Source organism: Mandrillus leucophaeus, unplaced genomic scaffold, assembly GCF_000951045.1.
Source record: "Mandrillus leucophaeus isolate KB7577 unplaced genomic scaffold, Mleu.le_1.0 Scaffold913, whole genome shotgun sequence".
Classification (NCBI taxonomy): Eukaryota; Metazoa; Chordata; class Mammalia; order Primates; family Cercopithecidae; genus Mandrillus; species Mandrillus leucophaeus.
In genome coordinates, this window is record NW_012109953.1 from 217,664 (window position 1) to 226,035 (window position 8,372).

Below are 8,372 nucleotides of genomic sequence, written 5' to 3' on the forward strand. Positions count from 1 at the left end.
GTCACTTGACTTGCTCTGTCACATCTTCTTATCTACCCAGCCATCAATACAGCTTATTTGTGATGCATTTGAGTAAGTTGTAGGCATCAGTACACATCCCCCTAAACACGTCAACCAATTTCATTAACTAGAGGCCAATATTTGTTATGTTTTTCTTCTGAGATAAGATTTACACACAATTAAATGTGCAAATTTTAAGTGTGTCATTCCATGAGTTTTGCAAAATGCAGACATCTGTGTAACCAACATCCTGTCAAGATAAGGACATGGATCATCACCCCAGGAAGTTTCCCCATCCCCCTTCTCAATTTCACCTCCTCCCCAGCTAGAGGCAACCACTGTTCTGATTTCCCCCCATCATGGATTATTTAGCCTGTTTAAAAACGTCATATAATTCAAATCAGACAGAATATATTGTTTTATGTAAAGTTGCTTTTATGCGGTGCAATGTTTTTGAGATTTGTCTATGATGGCGTTCACTCTTAATTGCTCCTAGAATTCCCCTGCGCAGCTTCACTAACAATTGTGTATCCATTTACCTGCTGATGAACACCCAAGTGTTACCAGTTTGGGACTATTATCAATACACAGCTGTGTTTCTAAGTCTTTCTGAAGCAACATCTCATAAGACTGTTTCAACGGGGCCTTGACACATCTCAGAGGCAAACCCACACATGGTGCATAAGACTATAAAGAGCACACGTTTATTCTTATTTGCTTCCTTTTGCTTAAATCATTTCAGGGGTTGAGATGTGGTTACGTGCTGGATGTCAGAGTTACACAGGCTTGCAGTTGAATTCTCGCTTCACTGCTGCCCCATGACCTTGGCCAGGCTAATTTTCTTAAATTGATTTCATCTTCAGTAAAATAGGGATAATAAAAATAATTTGTTGTGAGTATTCCATGTAGTGTGCTTACTATCCTTACTGTGGCACCTAGCACAAAGTAAATAGTCGGAAAATAGCATGGATGAACAAAAAATGACATGCAACCACGTTCCAATAAATAGCCAAAAAATGCAAATGCTGGCACCAAGAAATGTGGTGGAGATTCTAGAGCTTTCCATTAGACATCTACAGAATAACTGCTTTCATGTTTTATAACTCATCCAAGGAAAGTGGGTCTCTGTATCTTCCTGAAAATGAAAAGAATTTTCCAAAACACCTCCAGTTGTCCAGCACGTGGACTATGTATTTACTGTCTTCAAAGGAAACTTTGCTATTTGCCTTGGGGGGTAATACATGGTAACATGAGTTTGGTCAGACTGGGAATAGCATTCTTGGAAAAGGCATGCTATTGTAGATCTAGCCAAAAATAAGGATCTGAAGAAGAATGAGTTTGAAGGTCACTATTGCCATGAACTCTACATACACACCTCATTTTATCAGAAAATTCAGAGCTTAGGTGACCATACTGTTGATACAAAGCTTCAAGGCAAACAAATCCACATCCAGCTCAGGCTTCACAGGCACTGTGCTATCCACTGTGCTTTCTTTTAAAGGGATACAACATGTGGGTAGCAGAACCTAAAAAGTGTTTTCTTTTAATAACATTATTGGTGCTGGACACTTTTATTACTAGGTACTCTGATGGGTGATGTTCCTGATAACGGGAGTTTTCTTTTCCTTCCATTACATTGCAAAAGCAAATAAAATCCCTCCGAACATGAAAGATTGTTACTCCCTGTGGTGCTTTCCTGCTTCTAATCATTTCTTTTCACCATAAACATTGTTTAAGTTTGACAATAGGGCTTTGTGTGCACTCTGAAACTGAAGGAGGAACTGACAGCAGCTTTTTACATTTTCTGTTTCAGGTTATAACAGGGTTCAAGATGTGTACTTTCATGGAAAATGATGTTTCCATCTTTTCAATGGTAGTTTGGTTCAAAGGGGTGGATCAAGAACAAGGAACATTAATTGGTAAAGAGAAAGAAAAAAGAGTGACCAATAAAGAATCCCCTGATCACTGTGTGGGCTGCAAACAGCTGGGATGAGACCACCCATCCTGCTGTGTCCGAGGCTCCGTGATCCTGGAGGCACGGTATAAACCAAGTCTGCAGGGAGCAGCACATGCACACGTCTTTAATTTCCATTTCCTCATTCTCCTCTCTTATATTCTACGGCTCAACATGGAAAAAAAAAAAAAAGAGTGTGAGATATTAATAATAAACCGATCTTCTCAAGCTTAGGTTCACGGCCCCAACAATCAGAGTTCTTAAAGTTCTTGCTGCTAAATCCAGGTGAGTTTTGTTTAAATGACCAAGAACTGATGCGATTCTCTACTGTGAGGACGAGAGTGCCAGAAATACAAAAGACCAAGACATTCTTGATGAAGAGGATTTATTACATCATCAGGGCCATCTACCCTAGGAATCAGCAGACAGGACTATAGTTTTAGCGAGATTTTAAAAATTTAATAAAAATCAGAAATGAGTTTCTTAAGTGGAAACACTAAGCTCAGTTCAGTGAGAGATGGTTGACAGTTTTAACTCATTTCATTCACAAGCCATTAAGATTTCATAAGACGCAGCCCAAATGCTGTATTTGCTCATGTGCTAAACCAGAAATGCTAGGGCAATTCTGTCAAAGGATTTTTTTCCCTTTGGTTTTATTATTAATTCTTTATTGTCCTTTGACTCCATGACTTCAGCCTGGTGGGCCCAGTGCAATCACAGGGTCCTTGAAAGATGGAATATCAACGCAGAAGGGTTAGAGATGTGACACAGAAGCAGAGGTCAGAGAGAGAGGTGAGACGATGCTACGCATGCTCTTGGCTTTGAAGATGGAGCTAGGAGCCTCAGGTCAAGAAATAAAGGTGATCTCTGGAACAGATAAGGAAAGGATCCTCCCCCATATTCTCCAGAAGGAGAGCAGCCCTGATGGTGCCCCAAGTTTGGACTTCTTACCTCCAGAACTCTAAGATGATAGGTTTGTGTTGTTTTTAATCACAGCAGCAATGGAAAACCAATATACTCCATCATGGAAAATGCTAAGCTGCTCACTACAAATGACAGATATTTAAAGTTTTTTAAAAGTATAACAATTCTGTAATATAAAAGTAATGACATTCTCACTGAAGAGCAGTCAGAACAAGTGTATGCAAAATGGTGTGTAAATGAGTGCAGTGTCTGTAGGATGGTGACCACAGCACCCATTTGCCAGCTTTGTATGAGCTACCAATTTTTGAGATGGAAACACCTTCATAGCAGAACAAAATGACCTGGTTAACTCACCAAAGATGAAAGTTGTTTTTCCTGCCTTGGGAGCTGGGGAGTCTAGAGTGTTGAGGAATGTCAAACACAGACTCATGACTTAATCAGAAGCTGCATGATACCGAATGCGAAGAATCCAATAGGCCTGGTCTCAGCCAAGCCAACTCTGAGATCTGTGGTTCTACTGGGGAGTAAGGTGGAAGCTTTTTTCTCTTTAACTGAAAGAATAGAACCACATTTTTCTCTCTCCTTGTAATACAAAGCCTGTGGTCATTTCAGTCCTTACTCTGCCTTCTACAACTTCCTAAATACTCGCTGTATTTTGCTTCTCCTTTGTCTTCTCTTCCTTCTTAACACCCTCTCTTTCACTCACCATAATTGCAAAACAGTGATAAGAAACATCCACAATGTACAGAAACAAGACATAGAGGGTTCTTCCCACCATTGTCTCTTGCATTTGAATACAATGCTTCTTAGTGGTTGGGTTTTTTTTCTTCTCTCTATAGATCTTCTTTGAAGTAGAGAAAGTTTTCATAAGTAAGGACTGCATCTTCCAAAATTTTTTCTTTTTGAATGGATTTAGGGCAGAGTTTGGAAAACTATGGCCTGCAGGCCCACTCTGGCCCACTGCCCGTTTCTGTATGGTCCGTTAGCCAAAAATGTTTTTTTTTTTTTTTTTTTTTTTAATGGTCAGAAAAAAATCAAAAGAAGAAAAATATTTCATGGCATGTAAAATTATGAAAATTTCAAAGTCTGTAAACAAAATTTTATTGGACCACAGCCACATCCATTCTTTTATACATGGTCTGCTGCTCCTGTTTCAGCAGCACAGACCAAATGGCCTGCAAAACTTAAAGCACTTATTATCTGTTCCTTCGCAGAAAACAGTATGAGGTTGACAGTCTCGTTGGGCTATGAATTCTTAATACTTTTAGCATATTGGATTCCTTCAGTCTTCCTCCTTTCCATCCTATTGCATGACTTTCAGCTTCATGATAACAATGCCCTCTACACCTCTTGTCTTTGTGTAAAAATTCTACAAATTACATTTATCTTGGCTTGAAGGTGGAGTTCCACTGCCCCATCAGGATAAGATTTGTGATACCTGTGCCCATGCAGGTAGAAACTGTAGATTCAGGGTCCAAGGAAGAGTTGGTAGAGCTGGGACCCAAGATGGAAAGCCCAGGAGGAAGAGATGGGGTAGTGAGGATGTGAGTAGAGCCTCAGAGGCCACTTCATTCATGCCTCACATACAATGAGCCAGTGTTTCTCAGACCTGTGCATCAGAATGCCCTGGAGAGCTTGCTAAAACCCAGATGGCTAGGCTCAATCCCCAGAGTTTCTGATTCAGGTTTGAATTAGGGCCCAGGAATCTGCCTTTCTGACAAGGTGGTAAGTGATACATGTGTTCACAGAGAGAAGATAAAAGCTGATGCTGACCATCTTGGCCACTCCTTTTTCATACTCCTAGAAAGGATCATTGAAACTGTGGTGGAAGGTAGGGGAAGGCAGGTAGAATCCTGTGCACGTTGGTCTCATTGAGGCCACCGGGTTGCCCAAGGGAGTGTGTGTGCAGCAAATTCCCCAACACTCTTCCCCCCAAGACCTTGCCAACAGGCAGATTCTGATGCAGAAGGTCAAGGGTGGGGTCAGAAGTTGTGCATTTCTCTCTCTCTCTCTCTCTCTCTCTCTCTCTTTCTTTCCTCTTTTTGACACGGAGTCTCGCTCTGTTGCCCAGGCTGGAGTGCAGTGCCTCGATCTCAGCTCACTGTAGGCTCCGCCTCCCAGGTTCACGTCATTCTCCTGCCTCAGCCTCCTGATTAGCTGGGACTATAGGCGCTCGCCACCACACTCGGCTAATTTTTTGTATTTTTTTTTTTTTTGAGTAGAGACAGGGTTTCACTGTGTTACCCAGGATGGTCTCGATCTCCTGACCTCGTGATCCGCCCGCCTTGGCCTCCCAAAGTGCTGGGATTACAGGCGTGAGCTACCGCGCCCGGCTGGTTGTGCATTTCTAACAAGCTTCCAGGTGCAGTGACACTGCTGGTCTGGGACCACACACTGAGGGGCAAGGCTGCAGGGGACTGCCTTGGTTTGCATACCCTTCTTCTTCCTCAGCCTGTATCACAGCAGGAACATCCTGTTTTCAATGCCAGCTGCCCTTCAGTCCACCAGAGGCAGTGGTGCTCCAACATTCTAGGGCCGTGTCCACATCTTTATCATTTCTACTGAGCCCGGGGGACTGACTTATTTAAATGACATTTTCAACTCTTTGGAAAAATGTTGGGCCAGAAATGGAAACAGCAGCAAACACTTTCTGGGAAACAGGAAGCCAAATATTTTGTTCTCGACAACTATTTTCCCCCCAGATTCAGAGCCTGCTTATTTCCCAAATAAATAAAACTTTTAGATAGCAGGATAAAATATGAAAATGATGTCTATGCTCAAGACCACAGGATGAGAGCAGAAAGAGCGCACACCAGGAGAAAATAGAGGGCTATAAAGTGTCTCTGGCATATTTCAAGTTCTGAATTTACTTATTATCAGCTGTTTGTGTTTATCCTGCTTGCAGTAGAACCAGCTGGAGTTTTCAATGTGCACCGTGGGTGATGCTGCCAAAATTATCCCAGGCAGCTGTTGGCTCCACGCTTCTTCAGTGGCCAGCTGGTTGTCAGAAACATAAAAGTAACTACCAGTCCCAAGGAGGAAGCAGTCTGCCCTATTGTCTGCGGAGAGCAGACAATGCGTCCCAATGCCCTTCTTTCCTGCAGGGCCTTTAAGGGACCCGGAGAGCTCCCTCTTGCCGTATGTCCCAAAAGTCCTTTCCAAACGAAAATAAACCCCAAAGAGGCATTTTTGCCAGTGCCTTGCTGGGATCTGGCTTCGGAATTGTTCCCAATCGGAAAAGTCTTCTCGATGATTTAGACGTAGACTGAATGTTTCCCAATCCCTCCTTCTACTTTTGAGCACCCATGGTGGGTGGGTCAGCTATGGGTGGAGGTAAGTGGGGTCTGAGGCATCCCCAGTGGGAAGAGCCACTCCCTTCCTCTTCTCCCAGTCACTGCCAGGCCTGTGGGTAGAAGAGAGATTTCTGAATGATGGGATGAAATATTGGCCGCCCTTACTTCGGAGTAAAGCTCTCTCCAGCACTCTGCTCTCTGTGACATCTTCACTCCTGGAAGGCTGTTCCGCCCAAGCTGAAGATGTCCCCAGACAGTTTACCCAGAGCTGTCAAGCCATTCTGCGGGCTTGTTCTCAGCCACCAGAAGTCTGGAGTAGCTAGTCTGTAGTTTTCAGTCCTGAGGGAGCTAGATATTGATGAAAATAAGATGTCTGCCTGCACCAGCTTCTGCAAATTACTGAAAGATCTCCGTTCAAATTTACCCAATAATGACTTGGTCAGTTAACGGCGGTTTCAATACTCATTGTTCTCATCACTAAGTTTTGGGGAGGTTTGCTACTGGCAGTAATAACCGATTTTGTGGGGCTCCACCAGCCCTGCTGCTTTCACACAACAAAGGCAGAGTTCAGTGGTTATGACAGAGGCTGAAAGGCCTGCAGCTGAAATGTTTACTCTCTGGCACTTGACAGACACTGCGTGCCAACCTTGCTCTGGGGGATCCACAGAATTCCTCCAGATATCTGGGTCTTAGCAGGTACTTTTGTTTATCTGTCCTTCCACAACTCAAACCAAGAAGCTGGAGATTTAGCATCTCAGTAGTCCACTGGTAATAACAGAGTGGGTTGGGTTGGGTCTCTACTACACAGCCCGGCTGAATCCATGTGATAAAGTCTGTCCTTTTGTGAAATGTGTTTTTGGGGAAACACTCACTGAACTCAGAGGGTGCAAAGATCCCAGCCTTCTCAAGATGACAGGAGCGGCTCTTTCAGGCAGCAGACTTTTATTAAGTTCTTGAAAATTAGTGAGCTACAAGGGAGTCAGAATAGCTTCTGTTTTGCAAGAGACTGCAAAAATGTGATTGTATATTACCAGCCAAATTACTTTGAACTGACTAGTTTTCAATTATCAAAAAATAATTTTACCTTATTTTAACGGAATGGAGACTTTAACTTATAAAATAAATGCATGTAGAAAATATAAGAAAGAGAAGAAAGTAAAAACCGTTCTGCTTCAACCCAGAGATAATGATGTTACCAGCAGCAAATCTGTATGGGTCTGGAGCAGCCTCAATTCTTGCCTCCTCAGAAGAAAGAGTTCAGCTGAGAGGCAGAAGGAGAGACTGAGGCAAGCTTTAGAACAGGAGTGAAAGTTTATTACAGAGCTTTAGAGCAGGAAAGAAACAAGGAAAGTACACTTGGAAGAAGGCCAAGTGGCCAACTTGAAACACAAGTGCGTGGTTTGACTTTTTGACTTGGGGTTTTATGTGTTGGCATACTTCTGAGGCCTTGCATCCTTTCTCCTCTGATTCTTCCCTTGGGGTAGGCGGTCCACATGCTCAGTGGCCTGCCAGCACTAGGGAGGGGAGCATGCACGGTTTGTTTACTGGAGTTGTACACATGCTCACTTCAGGCATTCATCCCTTGCCAGTCAAATGTCCCTAGAAGGTCATATGCCAATTAAACTCTGTCATTTTGCATCTTAATGCACAAGCTTGAGCCCACTCACCCAACTCCTGAGACCTTATCTGGAAGCTGCAGGTCCCCAGTTTCAGGTTTTTTTCTATCGATAGGGAGACTGCTTTCCCTGGGACTGGCTACAATAAATTATTATTACAGAAAGACAGTTAACAACTGCCTGACCATCACCTGATGGTTGCCTGACATTACTGGTGGTGGAGGAGCCCTCTCCTGCCCTGCTTAGGCCTGACTAGCTGCCTACTGTAACAATTATGTATATATCTCCTATACCGTAAGTAGTATTTCTTTCTATATTAGCTGTGTTTACTGCCATAGCTTTCCATCCACTGGATCTATCAGTTACAATTTGATAATAAGTATATTAAATATACTTATTGTGCTAACAAAATGTTCAGATCTTTGATTTTCACAAAAGATTAAAGACAAGCACTAAATATTTGCAGTTACATTAATGATAGATATTTTCATTGCTCAATTTCTCACGTTTAATACATTTAAATAATATATTAAAATATACTTCTGTAAAATAACATTAAAATATGTAGTTCCAATTATCTTATTT